Source organism: Pseudorasbora parva, chromosome 20, assembly GCF_024679245.1.
Source record: "Pseudorasbora parva isolate DD20220531a chromosome 20, ASM2467924v1, whole genome shotgun sequence".
Classification (NCBI taxonomy): Eukaryota; Metazoa; Chordata; class Actinopteri; order Cypriniformes; family Gobionidae; genus Pseudorasbora; species Pseudorasbora parva.
Genome location: NC_090191.1, coordinates 8,617,061 through 8,639,233, shown reverse-complemented (window position 1 = coordinate 8,639,233; position 22,173 = coordinate 8,617,061). Strand labels below are relative to the sequence as shown.

The window sequence follows — 22,173 nt, the reverse complement described above, 5'->3', positions numbered from 1 at the left end:
TAAAGTTTGAAATTAAAATGCGTTTAAACGGATTCACAATCTACAAGAACCACAATATTTTCAAGTTTGAATAAGATGGCCATCAAAGTAACCGCTGGAGACAAAACACATAACGTTATTAGGCTAACGTTAATTGTAAGCCAACTTTGGTTTACAGGCACATTATATAACAATAACTGAACTTACCTCACGTTACGTGCCCTTTTAAATCTTTTCACGGTGTTGTTAGGCTCTTCCTGTAAGTTAGTCCGTGCTGCTCATACTTTTGCTCGAGAGAATAAAGACGCTGGAGAGCCTCTTGGAGAAGATCAGCCCGTTCATGCTGTGCAGATATTAAAGTAGTAAGCTGACGAGATATAGCATTCTGGCCGGAGATCAGCTGCTTCATCAAGGCATTCACAGTAACTGGGCTTGAGCTTGAGGCTGCTTGTCCTCCTTTGTTCAGTGGAGTAGAAAAACTAAGGTTCCTTTTACTCTCCATATTAAATCTGTCGAAAATGATCGATTCCAAATCTCAACCAAACACCACAAAAAAACAACAATCCGTTCTCTGTACTTCCGGAAACAATGCGGAGGTTTCAACTTTCGCGCGCATGAAACAATACACTACTATTGGGTGCGCCTCCGTCCCCACCTTTATTGTGAGTGGTTGATTTCAAACCTCAAACCGCCCCCTCTTTGGCGCGTGTTGTTTGCTTGCTAATCCCCACTCAAACCACGCCCTCGGTATGACGCGTCGCAGGTGTATCTTTAATTTGGTGCAAAAATATAATGCTGGACATAATTATCTATCAACATGGAAGGACAACCACCTGTTGATAATAATACGAGAAAGAGAGCTCGGCGGTTTTGCGACCACTGCAACGAGAACGTTTCACATGCATATTTTTATCTTCACAAAAAAAACGTTTTTTTTCACAATGGATCGATTACAGCTGAGACAAATCACAACACAGAGCTGGAAGAGCATGTGATGAACTTCATCCAGACGAAATGAGACCTGTGGACTGGGATGATGCTGGTATTCATTTTGGTAAGTTACTGAACATTTTTTTAAATGTAAAACCAAATGACAAGTAAAATAAGATGGTGATCATCAGCATTTGGTTTAAATATTTACTGATGTCGTGCAACATTACACTGATGTTCATGATCTGCTTTGGTTAGAGTTGACAGAGATTTGCTTGTTTTCAGAGTTTGTGTTTTTTTCCAGTATAGGCATAAGTCTTGTTAATACATTGTAACTTTTATTTATTAAAAATTTGGTCATAGCTGTATTTGCTGAACATTTAAATCATGATGGGCCATTCATAACAATAACTAAAGTTATTTGGATAAACTATTGGTTTTTAATTAACTATTAACCATTAACATTTCTATGGCCCATCATGACCCGTACACATGCTGTACTGTAAAGTGCATGATATGTGATTCTAAGGGATTTTAGTAAAAAGCTGCTAACTTTAAGATAATGCTAGACAAATGCATAGCTCCAGCCATTAATCAATTGGTGTTGTGAGGTTTCACTGTTTAAACTAAATCTTTGTATTTAGCTTGTGTATGTAAATTTGTGTGTAGCTAAAATCGTTGTATTGTTCTTTAATTGTTACAGAGGACATTGGAGACCAAGAGCAAGTTGATTTCTGCATATTTGAAGAAACCAAGCATTTCCATGAGAACCAAGATTCAGCAGATCTTCTTGATTTATCCATCACTGAAGGCAAGGCTCCTTACATTTAAATTGATGCACACAGACAGATGTGTATTGTTACATTTCTATTAATTTTTTCTAAAGAAAAAAAAACTCTAACAAATGTCTTTTTTTATTTATTTATTTTTTGAAGAAGAAGAAGAACGCAATGAGCTGCTCAGGCTTTCCTTGGAGCTCAGTGAAACGTCTTCAGATGATGACGGTGACCATGAAGAGCAACATGTCTTTACAGATGGTCAGCACAGTGAACATTTGGATTTTAAAGATGACAAACCTGAAGAAGATAATGACAATAGAGACAGCTCTGCTTTATTACTTGTAAAGCTATTAGCAATAATGCTTTTAACCTGGCAAGCATTGTTCAACATTTCAGACAATGCCATCACTGCACTGCTGCTATGCCTCAGACAACTGATGGCTCATTGGAAATATTCTCAGTGTTGACTGGTGTCTCCTGGGTTTGCCACTGTGGCCTTTGGCTTACTCAGTTGGGGACACACAAACTATAACACTAAATTTATGATCTAAGTTATTCAACTAAATATACAAATAAAATGAATTAATTAGGTCTTATTTAATTCTATAAACTATTATATTGATCTGCCAACATTGTTGACCCTACAGCCAACTAAATTTTTTTTGCAATACTGTCTCGTTTGACACTGTGAGGCTAATTTGAAACAATCGTCATTGTAAAAGCGCTATATAAATAAAGTTGACTGATTAATGCAATTTGCTGGTATGATTCCCAAGACTTTATATTAACTAAGAAAATATACCAGTACGACAACTTCACTGAATATGCTGTCTGTCCAAAAAGATGATAAGCTTCAACGGCAAGGAATATCTGTACCCCAAACTAACCTATTGTTACAAGAAAGTAACTGTCATTAGAGACCTTGGTAAAAAAAGACCTGGGTTTTTTGAAAAGAGAGGCGTGGAGAGAAATACAAATTCTTGGACGAACCAGTCCTCGACCCAAATGCAGAGCTGCGTGCTGGAGTCATTAAGAGATTTCTTATAATCAGTGTTAAAAACTAACATACGTCCTATACGCCATGTTGTTGCAAAGGTTTCGTGGTTGCACCCTCATCCAGACAGATGTTTCTTTGGGAACCCTGTGGAGGTATGGGACACAGACTGATTGTGCAGGAGCGTTCCTACCTGTGGAACGTATTGCAGGGAGATGTGTACTAAGTACATATATTGTGCAGTTAAGTCAGACAAAAGAAAGGTATCAGCCATAATTCCCATTTGCACAATGTTTGAGATTTAGCCCCATGCGATTTCCAACGACCTTCTTTTTATTCCTTTAAATTTATTTTGAGCATATCTGTTTTTTTTGTGTGTTTTTAAAGCCATGTTTTCATTATTTCACATTAATGTACATTCCTTTTTATTAAATGTTATTGTTATTAACTGCATTTTGTAAAACTTCACAATAAATGTGTGTTATTCTTAAATAGTTGGTTAATTTTCCTTTATTTGTTCCATTTAATTCCTTAATTTAAATGCTCTGTTTTTGTGATTATATGTTCGGGGTGTTTATTTTGTAGTGTTTTTATAAAAACTTTGATTAAGAGTCATAATCCTGAAGTCCTCCCCTGCCACCCCTCCCTCTGAGAACAGCCAGCACCTCAGTGTCATTAACATATGAAAGGCCTTCTTCACACCTAACAGTCACCAGTCCTAGCACCCAGCAGTGTTTCAGCTGTATATTTCCGTGAAATTTCACGGATGCCTGTATATGTCCGCATATGTGAGGTTTCCGGGTGTATCTTGAAATATACTATTCCGTGTTACTCTGATCCGCTTTTTCCCACATACGTCCGGTAAACCTCAAATTACACAGGAGTTTACCATGCCCGGATAATGCCGTATTCCAGGGTTTTCATGCAGTGTTACGTCATAAGAACCACCACGTCTTGGTAACGTACATAAAATCGCCAGGGCGGCCGAGATCAGACTCTTCACCGCATGGCTAAGCATCTCCTTTATGGGCAGAGCACACTCTGAGCTCCCTAAGGGCAGCTTGTGTGCCAGGTAGTCTGAATCAGGGTCCAGACATGTTATCCAGAGGATCCATTCCCCCAGGGGAATGCTCTCTTCACCCGCAAACGATTCAACTAGCACAACACTCCCTGCCCAATATTTTTCTGCAAACGCAGGGACACCCTGGCCCATGTTTGGCCCAGCCTCCTTCTCTATTCTCCCTCCGATCGCGATGCTGCTGCAAACCATCAAAAAGATCAGGGAGACAGTATCCACAGTGTTTTTAATAGCCCCACTTTGGAAGAATTGGACATGGTTCTCCGAACTGATTCAGCTGTCAGACACAGCCCCATGGCCCATTCTGCTGAGGAAATACCTCCTCACGTCAGCGAAAGGGAAGATCTTGCATCCCAGTCCTGAGCTGTGAGCCCTCCACGTATGGCCCATCAACGGGTATCTGGAAACCTCTCAGACAAGTTATGAAAACTATTTCGGAAGCTAGAGCCCTCTGCTTTTGAAATGATCAGCGGTTTTCTAATCAGTGTGCTGCGCGAAACATCGACGCACACTCATGCGAAGTAGCGGAACTGCTCCTGTCTTGAGTTCAGGGCCAACAACTTCTAGGTTGTGCTCAAACTGAGACATGGTTTTATACACAAAAAAGTGCTATCAACCCCTTCAGTATGCAGGTCATTACACTGCTTCCTTTACCCGCGTGTCAAAAAGAATAAGACACGAACCTATTCTGCCCAGTCAGAGCATTGAGGTTGTATCTAGAGTGCTCTGCCCCCTTCAGGCAGTCAGATATATAGGTCTAGAATCTAACCTGCCATGGCCTCATCTTGGGCTTGGTCATGTGGCACTTCCATGGAAGATATCTGTGCGGCGGCAGGCTGGGCCTCTCCGCCCACTTTTATCAGATTCTACAATTTGGAGGTCCCAGCTTTAAAAGCAGTGCTTTTCTCCATTTAAGGGCTCTATCTGCAGCCCTGGCAACTCGATTGCTTATATTGCGTTCAGCTTATACACAATCGTTCATCAGCACCATTACACTCTACCATAGATCCGACTATGTCCGGTCAGGTGTTCAAACGAACCACAGGTTCTCTTCAGGTTCTTTTCATTCCCCTTATGAAGCCCACCTGTGTCGGTCTCTCTAGAAGTTTTTTGATTTTCTCTCATTCAGTTGGTGTTTTTGGGTCAGTCAGCACGCACGGCGTTTTACATTGTGTTCCCATACGCAATACGAGGAACCTCTTGAAAGGGAACGTACTCGGTTACTTTCGTAACCTCGGTTCCCTGAGAGAGGGAACGAGTATTGCGTTCCGCCCTGTGTTTGTGCTTCTCAGGTATCGCTTCAGTCGATTTTTAAAACCTGACACCTATGGCGAATCAGGGTCTTGTATAGCCTCCTGTATGCTAATATAAGCCCCTTTTTCGGCGGTCTCTCTGGAGCGCCCCCATTGGTTCATTCCTCTCAGCCGCCTCACCATAGGTTCTTGCAGTTGCCACGGCACGGCCAATCAGAGCGCTCCTCGCGCCAGGCTATTGCTGTGCATTTGCACTGCACTTTACAAAGAGACCTTTATTAATGAAGTTTTGCTTCATATTCTCAAGAAAAGTTTTTCCCATACGCAATACTCGTTCCCTCTCTCAGGGAACGGAGGTTACGAAAGTAACCAAGTACGTTTTGTTGCTTCTGTCATGTCTATATTAGTTTTCATTAGTTGCTTTGGTGTCTGAATAGTTTTCCTATCACTATAAAGTAATTAATTTGATGACTAATGCTGAATTAATGCCGTAGAGGCTGAGAGGATGCTAACATTAGTACCTCAAGTTGTTAAAAAAAGTGACAAAACACAGGGAAATCTGATATAAATGTTTCATGTCATGTTTGTTACCATCTATTTGCATTAGTTTATATCCAGCTGGATGCTTTTATGTATTCATTATGCAGCAAAGTTGCATATTTAAAGCTAGTGAAATGAGAAAGCAAACTCTCAAAGTCATCAAAGTCCCTTTATATATAGTCTTTGATTTCAGTTGTATTGTCACTTTAACATATTTTGATTAGATAACCATCAAGTGTTCTAAAAGAGATGCAAATAAAGTGTGAATATACATATACTATGTAGGACCCATAAGGCTATTAATGTTGTGATTTCCTATATGTTACTATATTTCTTTACTCTCCTGTGGTAAAGGGAGGAATTGAACCCATTTGCAGGATTTCCTGTAGGTAGGCAAGGGAGAGGGAAGGGAGACAGTTTTTTGACCTACCTTTGACTACACTGTTTTACATGGGATTCAGTGTTTATTTCTTTATACTTTCACTTTTTGTTACAATAAAATCTATAATTCAATCTTTAACTGGTTCGTAGCATCAAAGATACTTTCCCTCATAGAAATGGCTAAAGATGAGAAGAAGCCCTTACATACTGTGTCTAATTTCAATGCTATGCCTTTGTGTGTAAAGATGTCCATCTTTAAGCATGACTGTTTGGATTCATATGAAATTGAAACTTTACAATAAGTCCATTTGTAACATTAACGTCTCGGTTACGTATGTAACCCTCGTTCCCTGAAGGAGGGAACGGAGACGTATGTCAGAACTGAACCGACGAATGGGATCTTACTTTAGAGACCAATCCTACTTTGAGTGTTTAAAAATGAGCCAATTAAATTTGGCATGCCATCCACGCATTCCACACTCTGCCCCGCGGCGCGGGTATAAAACAGGAAGTGGAATGGTAGATCAGCGCTTTTCCTGCTGAGGACCCGACAGGCGACCGGACTCCCAGCCGAAGCACAGCACCTGGCGACGGGACATACATCTCCGTTCCCTCCTTCAGGGAACGAGGGTTACATACGTAACCGAGACATTCCCTTTCAGTCGGTCACGTTCGACGTACGTCAGAACTGAACCGACGAATGGGATCCCTATGGAAAACGCCAGGATGCTGGCCCTTCCAGCGTCCTGCTTGAGCACACTGTACCGTCTAGTATGGTACGGAAGTCAGGGCTCCAAGCAGGGAGTACAGTCACTGCTGTTTCTGCAAGACCCACTCAGAATGACTATTGGATAACGCTGGGAAAGCGTGGTAGCATGGTGCATACCAGGGACATGGTGGTAGAGTACACATAAGGACTAACCTACAGGGTAGTGCTACATATGGCAGTCTCTGGGGTGGTTCCAGCCTAATTGTAGGAGGGAAAGAACACGCCCAGAGATGACAGAGCGAGCTCTGTCCAGGGAAAAACACGGGGCTAGCCCGGAGGGTAGCTGGTACCGTGGAAGAATACACATATGGGGTTGCCGTGAGGGAACCGCTACATTTGGAACCCAGCCTACAGCCACGTTTCACAAGCATACGGGTGCGGGCCTGGCGTCAGACGGTCCGCAACATCTGACACCAAAGGGGTGACGGAGGAGCTTGACAGGGTTAGCCGGTTTCCCGGGGAAAACAACTGGAGACAATAGACGCACGTATCCGGCCCAGAGGGCGGGAGTGGCGTTTGCAAGCCGACACTTAGAACGGGCACTTAACGCTCCTGGCCACTGGGGGCAAGGATGCGGGAAGATACCGGCTCTACGCTATAGAATCTAGCGAACGTGTTAGGTGTCGCCCAGCCCGCAGCTCTACATATGTCTGTCAGCGAGGCGCCTTGAGCCAGCACCCAGGAAGAAGCAACACTCCTAGTGGAGTGTGCCCTTACACCGAACGGGCAAGGCACGTCTTGGGAATGGTAAGCCAAGACTATAGCATCCACTATCCAGTGGACTAACCTCTGCTTGGAGACAGCCTTTCCCTTCTGCTGGCCTCTGTAACAGACGAAGAGTTGCTCTAAGGTCTGAAAGCTTTGGGTCCGGTCGATGTAAGCAAGAAGCGTGCAGACCGGACACAGCAAAGCCAGGGCTGGGTCTGCCTCCTCCGAAGTCAGCACTTGCAGGTTCACTACCTGATCTCGAAAGGGAGTGGTAGGAACCTTGGGCACGTATCCGGGCCGGGGTCCCAGGACAACGTGAGAGTTACCGGGCCCGAACTCTAGGCACGATTCGTTGACCGAAAGTGCATGCCCCCTAGGTCCCCTACCCTCTTGATAGAGGCCAATGCCGTCAGGAGCACTGTCTTCATTGACAAGATTTTAAAGGGGGGGTGAAACACTCAGTTTCAGTCAGTGTCATGTCAATCTTGAGTACCTATAGAGTAGCATTGCATCCTGCATATCTCCGAAAAGTCTTTATTTTTTTATAATTATATAAGAAAGATGCGCTGTTCCGAGTCTTTCCGAAAAAAGCAGAGCGGGTGGGGGCGTGTCGTGTGAGCGGAGCTAAATAATGACGTGTGCTCGCTGCTGCTATTGTGTTGAGTCGAGTGCGTCGTAAAGCTGTGTCATCCCTAACAGCGGGAAAAAAACTTTATTCAAAATAAAAATATGGCTTTTAATCAGATACAGCCATACATCTATGATCCGGAATCAGACCCAGAGGCTGCAGTTGAACAGGAGCAGCAGCAAAAACGACTAGAGCAGGACGTCTCTATGTGGTACAAGTTATACACTAACTATATAATATGCTTAGCGGCTTGTGTTATTTATATATTTATACTTGAATTATATCGTCGTATTTTTGTCTTTGAAGATGTACATGTGGGAAGTGCAGTTGTGCACGTGTGTTTGTGTGTTTACGCGTGGTTTGTGTAGACAGTAAGCGGACTGGTTTTGCACGGCAGGTTAAGTTAGTGTTTACATAGAAAGACACGGAATAGTAGCGCATTTGAATGAAGAAGCGTGCTTATTTAGTTCAACATATTTCCCCCCTCTTTTGTGTATTGTTGTTTGGAGTGCTTTTACAATACACAAACATAAAGTTACACATATAGTGGCCAGCTAAACAAATGTACACGCACTACACATCGCATGCTCCATTGATCAATTAACTATACGTGATCATGTTTGGGGTACTTGATGAGCATAGGCAAAAACACAGACATTTGAAGCAGTCTTACTCACCGCCTGCGGTTCTAACGTTGGGACTGATCCATCATTCAGCATTAGGCCATTGAGCCAGCGTTGAAGCGGTCTCATATGAAGCAATCCGAGCGGCGTTACCGTGGCTGCACATGCCATATGCCCCAGGAGCCTCTGAAAGAATTTCAATGGGACCGCTGTCCTGCTCTTGAACATATTCAAGCAGTTCAACACCGACTGGACTCGCTCCTCTGTGAGGCGCGCAGTCCGGTTGACCGAGTCCAACTCCATACCGAGATAAGAGATCCTCTGTGTAGGACAGAGTTTGCTCTTCTCTCGGTTGACCCGAAGGCCCAACTGGCTGAGGTGACTGAGCACCAGGTCCCTGTGTTCGCACAACTGGTCCTTCGACTGGGCTAAAATCAGCCAATCGTCGAGGTAGTTGAGGATCCGAACGCTGCGTTCTCTGAGCGGAACAATGGCTGCCTCCGCGACCTCAGCCAGTTGGACCTTCGTAAAGACGCATACTGATATGCTGATATGCTTTCCCCTCGAACGCAAAACGTAGGAACGGTCTGTGTCGAGGGAGAATAGACACATGGAAGTACGCGTCCTTCAGGTCGATCGCTGCAAACCAATCCTGGGGACTGATGCATTGGAAAATGCATTTCTGCGTCAACATCCTGAACAGGAGCTTGTGCAGGGCCTGGTTCAGGACTCGCAGGTCCAGGATCGGTCGTAACCTGCCCCCTTTCTTGGGCACAATGAAGTAGGGGCTGTAGAACCCCGTCTTCATATCGGCTGGAGGAACTGGCTCGATCGCGTCCTTCGCCAGTAGGACCTCGATCTCTGACCTCAAGACATGAGCATCGCTGCTTCGCACGGAGGTGAAGAGGATGCTCCTGTACTTGGGCGGCCGGCGCGCGAACTGAATCGCGTAGCCGAGTCTGATGGTACGGATGAGCCAGCGAGACGGCCTGGGGAGACCTAGACAGGCCCCAGAGACCGTGCAAGCGGGAGCAACGGCACCACAGACGTGCCCAGGGTGGGGCAGCGAAGCGGAGTGCTCTAGCCCGACTCGGGAGGCCCGGAGGCGGCCCGAAGTGTTGCCTGAGCACTCCTGCTTTGGACAGAGAGTGGGTGAGAAGGCCCGAAGGCGTCCTCGAGGCCCACTCTGCTGCCCGAAGGCAGGGAAGTGGAGCACTCAGCCCCAACTCGGGAGGCCCGTGGGCGGCCCGTAGTGTTGACTGAGTGCTCCTAGGAGAGGCAGTGTGTGGGTGAGAAGGCCTGGGGGCGTCCTCAAGCCCCACACAGCTGCCCCCTGGCGAAGGGAGGGGAGGAAAGGAGTGACAAGGCCCATGGGCGTCGCACACTGCCAACCTGACCCTCTTGGGGCCTAGAGAGAGAGGAAACTGCTCTTTTTGTGAGAAGGTGGGTACCGCTGGACTCCGGAGAGCAAGCGGCAGAGATGTTAGTGTACCAGTGCAGACTCCCCGGGGGGTGGGGGAGGAATGCGGACATCATCTCCCTCAGAGCAGCTCCTCTTCTCCCTGGGCTGTCCGTCTCAGGGCCGCTTCCCCTTACGCTTGCTGGCAGGCTTGGCGGGACCCTGGACGGGTTGGGCGGCCCCCTTGCGTCCGGCACCCTGCTTCGCGGGTGGAGGCTGCTGCTTGGGCTTGGCAGCGGCGGAGGCGGACGCCGGGGGACGCCCTCGGCGACGAGCAGACTGGGGGGCTGCCCCGGGCGGCTGGGTGGAGGCAGGATGTTCTTTATGGCCTCCGTCTGCTTCTTGGCTACCGAGAACTGCTGGGCAAAGTCCTCGATGGCGTCGCCGAAGAGGCCAGCCTGACAGACAGGGGCGTTCAAAAAGCGAACCATGTCCGAATCACGCATGTCTGTCAGGTTCAGCCACAGGTGGCTTTCCTGGACCACGAGAGTGGACATCGCCCGACCCAGGGAGCATGCAGTGACTTTCGTCGCCCGTAGGGCGAGGTCCGTCGCTGCACGCAGTTCCTGCATAACACCCTGGTCAAAACTACCCTCGTGCAGCTCCATGAGCGCTTTGGCCTGGTGGACCTGCAGGAGCGTCGTGGCATGCAAAGCTGATGCGGTTCCCCACAGGCTGTGTAAGCCTTGCCCGTCAAGCCATACGAGAACTTACACGCCAGGGAGGGGAGACGTGGGGCATGCCTCCAGTCCGCAGTGGTCTTAGGACACAGGTGCATCGCAACCGACCGCTCGACTGGAGGGATCCCCTCGTAGCCCTTAGCCGCACCACCATTGAGGGTAGTGAGGATGGAGGAGTCAGTCGATCGCTGGAGAGCGCTGTAGGGTGCCACCCACGACTTCGTGAGCTCCTGATGCACTTCCGGGAAGAATGGCACCGGGGCGGGGCGCTGAGAACTAGCGCGGGCCATCCCGAGAAACCAATCATCCAACCGCAAAGGTTCGGGACGTGGTTGAGGGTTCCACTCAAGCCCGACACTTGCGGCGGCCCGGGCAAGCATAGCCGTAAGCTCCGAGTCGGACTCGGGCAACGCTGTCACACCCGAAGGGGGCAACGCAGCCGAGTCTTCATCCTTGGAGCCCATTAGCTCATCCCCCGATGCAGCAACCGACATTTCATCTTCCGGCGGAGCCCCGAAAGAGACGACTGGCGCTCCATGCGGGAGGTCAGCTCGCCCTTCCGGAAACTCCACCAGCACAGTGGAGGGGGGAGGGGCCCGAGGAGCCATAAGACCCATCGGGTTTGCCCTGACCGTCACCCTCAGGTCCCCACCGAGGTCATCTAGAGGAAACTGCTCTTTTATGTGCTGAAGCACTCAGGGAGATGACCGCGGATCCACACAGTCCGATCTGCAAGCCTGTGTGGGCTCTCAGTGTTTGTGTGTGTGTGTGTAACGCCCACCGAACCAACAGCTCTTTTTTTGACACTTTGCTTGGTCTCTCGCTGAAGCGCCGTATCACCCGCACTGGCAGTTTCTCAGAACACTCTACTTGAAGACTCGTAGTCAACACTCTTCGTAGAAAACAGCAATAACTGCTCGGCTCCGAAGTAGAAAGCGCTGATCTACCATTCCACTTCCTGTTTTATACCCGCACCGCGGGGCGGAGCGTGAAATGCGTGGATCGCATGCCAAATTTCATTTGCTCGTTTTTAAACACTCGAAGTAGGATTGGTCTCTAAAGTAAGATCCCATTTGTCGGTTCAGTTCTGACGTACGTCAAACGTGACCTACTGAAAGGGAACTAAGGTTAATAAAAGTATTGTTCCTTTCAACATTTACTAATACAATGTTTCACGAGTTCTCACTTACATCAAATTAAATAGAGTAAAGATTATGCGTATTTGGCGTGCTGTTCGGGGGAGGGCTCCAGGCTCGGAATATGCCCCCCCCCCACCCCCGTGATAAAGATACTCTAGAACTAGACTGAAGTGTATTATAGATTGTGTTGACATCTCATAAGAGTTTGTTAGAATGAAGTGAGGAGATGGGGTGGTGGAGGGATGCTAAAATGAAAATGGTCTACGAAAGAAGGTAAATCTGCTGTTTATAATTATACACACCTCTTATCGTTGATTAACTTGATGTGCTCCACTTGTGTTTAATTAGGTTTAATTATCTGCACCTGCTACTCCCGAAATGTGTTTAATAAAATATCACTTCACGAGTTCTCACATCAAATTAAATAGAGTAAAGATTATGCATATTTGGCGTGCTGTCCGGGGGAGGGCTCCGGGCTCGGATTATGGCCCGAACCCAGAATACCCCCCAAAAATGCAAGAAGCAGAGGACAGCCACAAGAAACCCTGTTGGGCTGGTGTTTTGCCAAGCTTGGTTGCTTGACCAGGAGAACCCATGTTGGGTCTGATGGCCCATATGAAAAAAACCTATATGGTTCATATATAGCGACCATATGTTCCTTACTTAAATCAGTCAGATATTTCTTATATGTTTAATGTAAGTCCCATATATGTCATACACAAAATCAGACCGTTTATGGCCCATTTCATACTAAAAAGCACACAGAAAACTTTTGGGTCATGTATGAATCCTGCAAAAATCTTATATGAGTTTTACATGTAAAGAGTATGCAATGGTATATGGTATTAGTAGAAAATACATAATATTCATATACAAATCATATAAAGTTCGTATACTGAATCATATGCTAGTCATATTAAAGTCATATAGGATTTATTTATATTTTGTGTCATTTGTTTATATGCTTTTTATACAGATTTCATATTTTTTTAATAGGGAAATGGTGTGTTAGCTCTTCAAGTTTATATAATATACATATAAACTACATATAATAATCATACATGATTTCAGTCAATATTACAACATCTCTGCATATACTAACCATATATGATATCAGTCAATATTACACATCTCTGCATATACTAACCATATATGATATCAGTCAATATTACACATCTCTGCATATACTATCCATATATGATTTCAATCAATGACATACACAAATTTGTGATGGAAACACTTTTATTTCAACACAAAATGAGATAATCAAATTATACTCCACATGAGTAATTTACAATTCCAACTTGATAGCAAACTGAACTTTGCTCAGGAAAAAAACAAAACCCAAAAAACAACAAAATCCATTGAACACAGTGTCATGGCCATCAATCAAAGATAATGAACGGATTAGTTCACCCCAAAATGAAAACTGACTGTTAATTTACTCACCCCCATCTCATCCAAGATGTTCATGTCTTTATTTCTTCAGTGGAAAAGAAATTAAGTTTCTTGAAGAAAACATTCCAGGATTGTTCATCATATAATGCTTTTCAGTTACAACCAAAATGTTGAAGGTCCAGATCAACGCCGTTTCAAAGGGTTTCGATGGGCTTCATAGCCTCTGCGTGATCCCAGATGAGGAATAGGGTCTTATCTAGTCAAACGATCAGTCATTTAAAAAAATGAAAATACTTTTCAACCTTAATTGTTCAACTTGCTCAGCTCTGCGAGGTGCCAAGGATGACGTAATCACGTGTAAATGGTCACATAGACGTAGGCAGAAGTCCCGCCTTCGTGTTTACAAAGCACTCATGTGAAGACTAATACAAACGCCCTTTAGCAAAAACACTCAATTTTCAACTTCAAAATCCTCCAATATCGTTGTTTTATATCTTTTTTTTTATTGGCTAGAGGGCATTTGTATTAGTCTTCACATGAGTGCTTTGTAAACACGAATGCGGAACTGCATTGATTTGGACCTTTAGTATTTTGGTTGCAACTAAAAACCATTATATGATGAAAAATCCTGGAATGTTTTGTTCAAAAAACTGAATTTCTTTTCGACTGAAGAAAGACATGAACATCTTGGATGACATGGGGGTGAGTAAATTATCAGGACATTTTAAAAAATCTTTTAATAAAGGCCTTCTGAAGAGAAGCTATGCATTTTTTATTAGAAAAATATCCATATTTTTGACTTTAGACTAAAATATATATCTTCCGGCAGTCAACTGTGCGTGTCTACTTACGCCAAAAGAGTGACCTCTGACCTGAAGCATGATGTATTGATGAATGCGGTTATGCAGAGAATAGAGGAAAACAAAACAATGGTCACAAATTTGAATTTAAAGAGGATTCGATAAAAGAGAAGCGCTTGATTTTGTTGCCCAGAGAGACGTTGAAGCTTACGCTACTCCTACATCGCATCACTCAGGTCACTCTCTGGTCGCAAGTCGTCTACCATGAGCTGGTTATTTTAGTCAATAAGGTTATAAATATGGATATCTATATCAGTATCTATATCAATTACTATATTAACTTATTTCACATAGTAATTATAGTACACATATTAAAGCTTTATTTGTTGTGTTCTGAAAATAAATGAACGTCTTATGGGTTTGGAACGACATGAGGGTCATTTTAACAACATACATTTTTGGGTGAACTAAACGTTAAAAATTGAGAAAGTTTAATAAATACTGTAATAATGTATTGCTCATTGTTAGTTCATGTTAGTTAATACATTACAATAAAGTCTCATTTGTTAACATTAGTCTTACAACCCACATTACATAAACTTCTTCAACACTTCCCCTTCAGAACTGAACCAGTCCTCATGGGATGAAACAGTCTGTGGCTGAACATGTTAACATTCTTCTTGCGTGGTCTTCAAATGTTTTCATGAAGATCTTTCTGTGGAAGAAAAAGAAAATCTTCTTGACCACCCCATTTACATACAGGAATATTAGAAACACGTTTCATTATAATGTTTTTTTCAGTATAACAATATATTCTTATACAGTTACTTACTTTCTATTACAAAATTGTAATATTGTACATCATTTAGATTCATATATGTTGCAGTTACATGAATGCAAATGATAGAAGTTTATATTTTAGCTATATTTTAACTACATTAGAGCAATTTGCAAACTCAAGTTCACTAAAACATTAACTCTTTTAAAGTGAATTGGCACAAAATAGACTATTAATGATCACAAAAGGAACATACCGGTAAACAAATCACATTACATTTATTCTAACTTTTGCTGTGTCACACAATCGTTGTATAATGTTATCTATACAAACCATGAGCTCTAGGGTTTAAACCAAATTACACAGTTAAACAACTAGAATAGTTGTTTTTTACATTTGATCATTTAGCAGACGTTTTTATTCAAAGGGACTAACAAATGATGAGACCAATCATATAGTTTAATAACTTTAATACAAATATAAGCATTTTTCACTTGTTTTTGCACATTAAATACTTGTAATTTAATTTTTGCACGTGCGCAGCATAATTAGGCTTAACGTTACCTGTACGTTACCTAACACTAAGGCTGTGGCACCGACATGATAACAGAAATGAACAATTTACAAATCTTTAAGCAAATCTTGCAATTAAATAAATTAACATTTGCTTTGAGAACGACATGACAAACACAAATCTTACCTGGAGCTCGACACTTCGTGGTCCCGCTGGGAGGCAATCATATCACGGAGACAACAAGAACCCGCGATTGATTTCCTCCTGGCCGCTGCGCGGTGACGCATGCGCAGTTTGCGATGACAGAACTAAGGCTTAGAGTGAGTGTTTAATTATTATTTTTTAAATATTGCTGATATTGCTGTTAACAAATAGTTTGTATGGGTAGAACATTACGAAACAAATATATGCGAATATACTGCAATTATATGCAAAATAGCCTATATTAAAGGAAATATAAAGGAATAAAGGAAACTAAAGCTTTTTTAATATAGCTACTGCAATGTATGCATATTGACTATATTTATAAAATATGGCTATATTTTAACACATACAATATTTAGTAATTAAGATATAAATAGTATTACATGTAATATCCATTAAGTTGTATCCTTTATTGTTTAGCCTTACTGTATATTGAATTTCCCATATTAATGTGAATGCATGTACACACATAAACACTTTTACAGAATGAGTTACAACAAATTTCTACTTCCCATCATGCTTTACTTCTGATTTAAAGGAGGTTAAATGTTAAAATTAATTGTTATTTGATGTGTTTTTGCTCAATTTAAAAACCTGTAAAACTGTTACTTTTATTAACAATAATGTCGGTGCACTTTTCAGCAGTTACAGCTCTTTGCTAAATATGTAGGAACATGCCAGTGTGCTTGACTTGTGTTATTGTTAACTGTATGTGTGTGTGTATATATATATATATATATATATATATATATATATATATATATATATATATATATATATATATATATATATATATATATATATATATTTTTTTTTTTTTCTTTTTTTTTTCTTTGCATTAGGGTTACCCATTTTTATTCGTTTTACTTGCTAATAAATTTACTAAAGTACAATCTCACTGATTTGCAGGGGTTGTATTTAACACAATCCAGCATATGTTTTTTTTACAGTGTAGGGCATATATGATTGAAAATACATGAATATTGTACAATTTGTATATGTGGTTTTTGAAGCATATATGATCCTTATAGTTTTCTGTTGGAACATATAAGAATCACATATGTTTTTAGCAAGACTTTTCCATATGGGGGGAGCAGGTCACAGCCTCAGGCGTTTGGGACCTACTGGCTGATGGACTGGGAGAAACCTTGTTTTGGAATGACCGATCAGGGAGGCTCTTCTGGCAGGGAAACGCACTGCTGCGGCAGTGGTGAAATTAGCCAGAGAAACTGAGCTCCTGCGGTAGCAGAGGGAAACGCACTGCTGTGGCAGTGCAGACATTAGGCAGAGAAACTGAGCTCCTGCGGGAGCAGAGGAAACAGCACTGCTGTGGCAGTGGAGACATTAGGCAGAGAAACTGAGCTCCTGCGGGAGCAGAGGGAACAGCACTGCAGCGGCAGTGGAGAAATTAGCCAGAGAAGCTGAGCTCCTGTGGGAGCAGAGGGAAACGCACTGCTGTGGCAGTGGTGAAATTAGCCAGAGAAACTGAGCTCCTGCGGGAGCAGAGGGAAACGCACTGCTGTGGCAGTGGTGAAATTAGCCAGAGAAGCTGAGCTCCTGTGGGTGCAGAGGGAAACGCACTGCTGTGGCAGTGGAGACATTAGGCAGAGAAACTTAGCTCCTGCGGGAGCACAGGAAACAGCACTGCTGTGGCAGTGGAGACATTAGGCAGAGAAACTGAGCTCCTGCGGGAGCAGAGGGAACAGCACTGCAGCGGCAGTGAAGAAATTAGCCAGAGAAGCTGAGCTCCTGTGGGAGCAGAGGGAAACACACTGCTGTGGCAGTGGAGACATTAGGCAGAGAAACTGAGCTCCTGCGGGAGCAGAGGAAACAGCACTGCTGTGGCAGTGGAGACATTAGGCAGAGAAACTGAGCTCCTGCGGGAGCAGAGGGAACAGCACTGCAGCGGCAGTGGAGAAATTAGCCAGAGAAACTGAGCTCCTGCGGGAGCAGAGGAAACAGCACTGCTGCGGCAGTGGAGAAATTAGCCAGAGAAACTGAGCTCCTGCAGGATCAGAGGGAACAGCACTGCTGCAGCTGAGGAGAAAAGGTTAGACAGACAAATGGAGAACCACATTTGTATGAGGGAAACAGCAATTACATTTAAATCTAGCATATTTTGTGTATGAGCCCTGATGTACTGATATTTTGTGTCAGTATCCTATTGAAATAAATATCCATATTTTCCCCTGATATTGTAATTGCGATTATTTAATACGACAATCACAATTTACATTGAATGATGTTTTGAATTGCTTTATACTAACGATACACTTGTGTCACGAGAAGCGGCCGAAATGGCTTCGAACTCTGTAAGGAAAAAATGTAATGCATTGTAGAATTGCTTTGAGCTGTTTGAGCAATCTATATAGTGAGGGCAGGTGAGGCGATGATGAGAGGGCAATCCGTAGATGAAGCTCGAGCTGTGAACGTCTTATGGATGCATTCTAAATTTCTGTTGCTCTTTGCCGTTTGTTTTTCTGTTTAGTAATGCAGTTGTCCGTGGAGTGTTTGCAACTGCCCCATGTGTGCGTGGGATTTACTGTGATAATAAACCCCCTTTGAAAGTCTGATATGTGAGTTTGCTTCACTTGGCTGCAACCATTCAGGCCAGCTATCCGGCCACTCTGTGTGAAACGTATAATACAACATACAATATTAATCACAATAAAGAAAACATTGTCATTTTTAATAAGAATTCGCTTTGGCATTAATGTGCGTGATTCATTGTGAACTGCTCTTATCTGAAGCATTGTGTGCGAGCCCCTAGAACGCTCAGAATCTGAAACGTGAGGCTCACATTATCAGCTGGTTCCAACTAGTTGCTGATCGTTTGGCGTAATATGTGCTTTGTATTGGCATATTTTTAGTAATTAAGCTTTAACAGCAAGTAACTATATTTATAGTTCATCACCACGGCAACCTTGTGCGGGTCCACGAGTAACGCAATTCTCGCGTGTGAAAAGTATGTATGTAATACGTAGAGGCGGCAATTGCAAGAAAGATTGATGTGAGACTGTAACAAATTATTTAAGATCATTTTCTATTTCTGTTGTAGTTTCCCCAGTTGCAGGTCTGCGGTGTGCACTTTTTACACTGATTTTTGTTTTCCTTCTCTAAAACAACCCGCGGTTAATTAGAACAAGGATTAGACTTTAGAAGACGGAATCGCAATTGTGAATGGTAGCAAACACAATTACATTCAGGAAAAGCAGAATTGGTAATACCGTGAATACTGATGAAAACAATTTAGCATTGTAGAATTGCTTCAAGCTGTTTGAGCGATCTGTACAGCGTGGGTGGGCGACCGGCCGGAAAAGCCATCCATGTTAAAAAGAAAATGGTCAACGAAGAAGGTAAATCTGCTGTATATATACACACCTCTTATCGTTGATTATTTCGATGTGCTCCACTTGAGTTTAATTATCTACACGTGCTCCTCCTGAAATTTGTTTAATAAAACATCATTAAAGTTTTTTTTATCACTTTATTTTCATTTTCTTATTTCAGCACATACACACATTTTCATACACACAATTTCAGCACATACACACAGCTCAGGTTCTAATTAACCGCGGGTTGTTTTAGAGAAGGAAAAAAAAAACAAGTGTAAAAAGTACACACCGCAGACCTGCAACTGGGGAAACTACAACAGAAATAGAAAATGATCTTAAATAATTTGTTACAGTCTCACATCAATCTTTCTTGCGATTGCCGCAATTTATCAAACACAATGGCCCTCATTTATCAAAAGTGCGTACACCAAATTTCCAGCGTACACCTTGCATACATCCAAACCCACGGTGACTTTGAGATTTATCAATATGGACGTTGGCGTACGGCACGCTCAAATCCTACGCCAGCTCAGGAGGTGGTGTACGCACGTTTGAGTTAGTGCAAAAATGTGCAGAAAAACAATTCCTAAAACCACAAAACGCACTGACAAGATATGCTATATTATGACCCACTGTTAAAAACCACAACAACAACATTCAGTGTTTATTTTTGTGCAACATAAACGTCAACGTTTAATTTGTGTGACTTTACCTAAGCGTTTGATTTGTAGGCATATGTATTCCTCTAGTCGCGAGCCTGTGCGCTTTATCTGACGTTTCAGGCCCGCCTGGCCCGGCAGCTGCGCACGGACTGGGACTAAAATAATTCAGACTGACAAAATAATAAAAAATGACCTTCTTCTTTTAAATAATAATAAAACCAATAAAAACCGACATTCTTCTTCTAAATAACAAGCGTCATTAAGAATAAAAATCATAATAAGAAGAAGAAGAATCTTACAAATTGTCATGTAATTATTAATGTGAATGAATGGTACATCACATCATCATCACTATTGTACACCCCAATACATGTGCCGTGATACGAAATTAAATGCTAATTGTTTCAAAATGTGCTGTAAAATATTGCATTTTGATGGTAATTTATCATCCTAACAGCTATATTGAGAAACTGCTGGAGTGCGCTTCTCAACCTCCACATTATTAAGAGTACTCGTAATTTGGGTCCATTTGTTTTTATAGGCGCCTTTAATCCCACTCTTTAAACTCCCAAATAAAACAATTCCGGGTTTTTTTTCCACTCCCCTGGTGATCGGCTCGATGGGCGCATCTCAATCATCTCACTAGTCAGGGCACTGATCAGGGAGTCAGCCCATTGACTTATGTCCTAATCAGTGCCCTGACTAGTGGACTAGTGAGATGATTGAGCGCGCCCGATCTCCACGTCAGATAAGTTTAGCTTCTTTGCCGTTTTCTGTTTGTCCATGGCGTAAAATGAGGGCGTGGGGGAGACGGAGACTTGAATATATAGGGCCGTGTTATTCTAATGACGATCGTTTTCAGCCGCGGCATTTATCAAGGGCAAGTATTGCGTACACCTGGATTGCAGAGGTGCGCACAGTTTCATAAATCAGGCGGTGAGAGGAGTGTAAGCATAATCTTACGCCAACATATACACCAGTTTCTACGCAAGATTGATAAATGAGGGCCAATGTCACCAAGTACAAAAACTATACACGTTATACATCTCTAATTCTTAAGGTTCCATTGTACCTCCTTAAACTATATAATACTGCTTTACTTTGAACAGTAAACAGTAAAGCTTCAGAACACCCCCCCCCCCCACCCCCCATCTTAATACAAATATTGTGGAAGGTTAAATCTAGGGCTCATACAAAATACATTTTGCACACAAGTGCCGGGGTCGATATACAAAATATTTTAGCCTAATGAAAGGCAACAATTTTAAATATGCATAGATCTTGTTAAGTCCTCCTTTAGGAACTGTCTTATTCTCCAAATCTTAACGAACACATATAGTTTATCTTTTAGTGTAAATCTCAATTCTTCCAAATGCAACATGTTTCCCAATTCTCTGACCCATATTTCAAAAGTAGGGACAGAATCTGCTTTCCACATCTGTAAAATTAGTCTTTTTGCAAGCATCATACAAAGTGAAATGGCCTGTGTTGGATACTTATTACACAAAACATTCTCTGCTCCTAAAAGTCCAATACAAGGCTCAGGTTCCAAATTAATAGAGTATACTTCAGAGAGAATTTGGAATACAGACCTCCACAATGGTTGGATTTTACTGCATGACCACAAAGAATGAAACAGGGTGCCTTCTGACATTTTACACTTATTACAGAGTGGAAAGATTGTGGGTTAGATTTTATGAAGTTTTGATTTGGAAAAATGAAGCCTATGAATTACCTTAAATTGTACCTAATGATGTCTCACATTCACAGAACCTGCATGTACATTTCTCAAGCACTCATCTCACATGTTATCTTGGATATTACAACCCATTTCCTCTTCCCAGTCTTGTTTTATTTTCTGTGTGCTATTGTCCACATTTTCTAACAATATTTTGTAAAAGTTTGACACCCCACCACTCATGCCGGGGCATACATAAAAAAATTTTTCCAAGGTGGGGTTCAAATTTAACACTTCAAAATCTGGTGGAGATACCCGCAAGTGATACATTCAGCTCTGACAGAGTGGATGAAAGGACGTCGAATTTTCTGTCAAATGTGCTGAACAATTTCGCAATTGCTTCCATTATGTCTTTACTTGTTGGCACCGATGTTTCAGCGTTGGCTTGGTTAGCATTAGCCGGTGGATCCTCGTGCACATTTTCTGTATTTCCAGGCTCTTCGATGTTTGATTTGTCTGTTTTCTTGTGCTTAGTCGGCATGGTTCAGGATGTTCAAATTTAGAAACTTGTGATATTAGCGGCTACAAGGTATATTAACAGAAAATTAAGAACACTCGTGGAGAGCTATGCAAAAACACATTCACTCCATTCGGTGCCGGAAGTCCGTCCTCCATCATTAAAGTTGTTTCTTACATTAGTTAATGCTCTAATGTAAAAGTACTTGAAAATACTTTTATTTTCAATACTTAAGTACGTTTAATATTAAAAAATACTTTTCATACTTAAGTACAATAAATATCACATTCACTTTAAATGTGATCACTTTAAAACTTTTACTTATATTCTAAACAGTGACCTTAACT

General features: G+C 42.6%; 1 protein-coding gene across 3 annotated transcripts in view; it reads left to right on the top strand.

Moving 5' to 3' along the window:
- Positions 1-22,173, top strand: part of LOC137049205 (NACHT, LRR and PYD domains-containing protein 12-like) — a 122,804-nt gene that overhangs the window by 18,105 nt on the left and 82,526 nt on the right. The window lies entirely within an intron of this gene.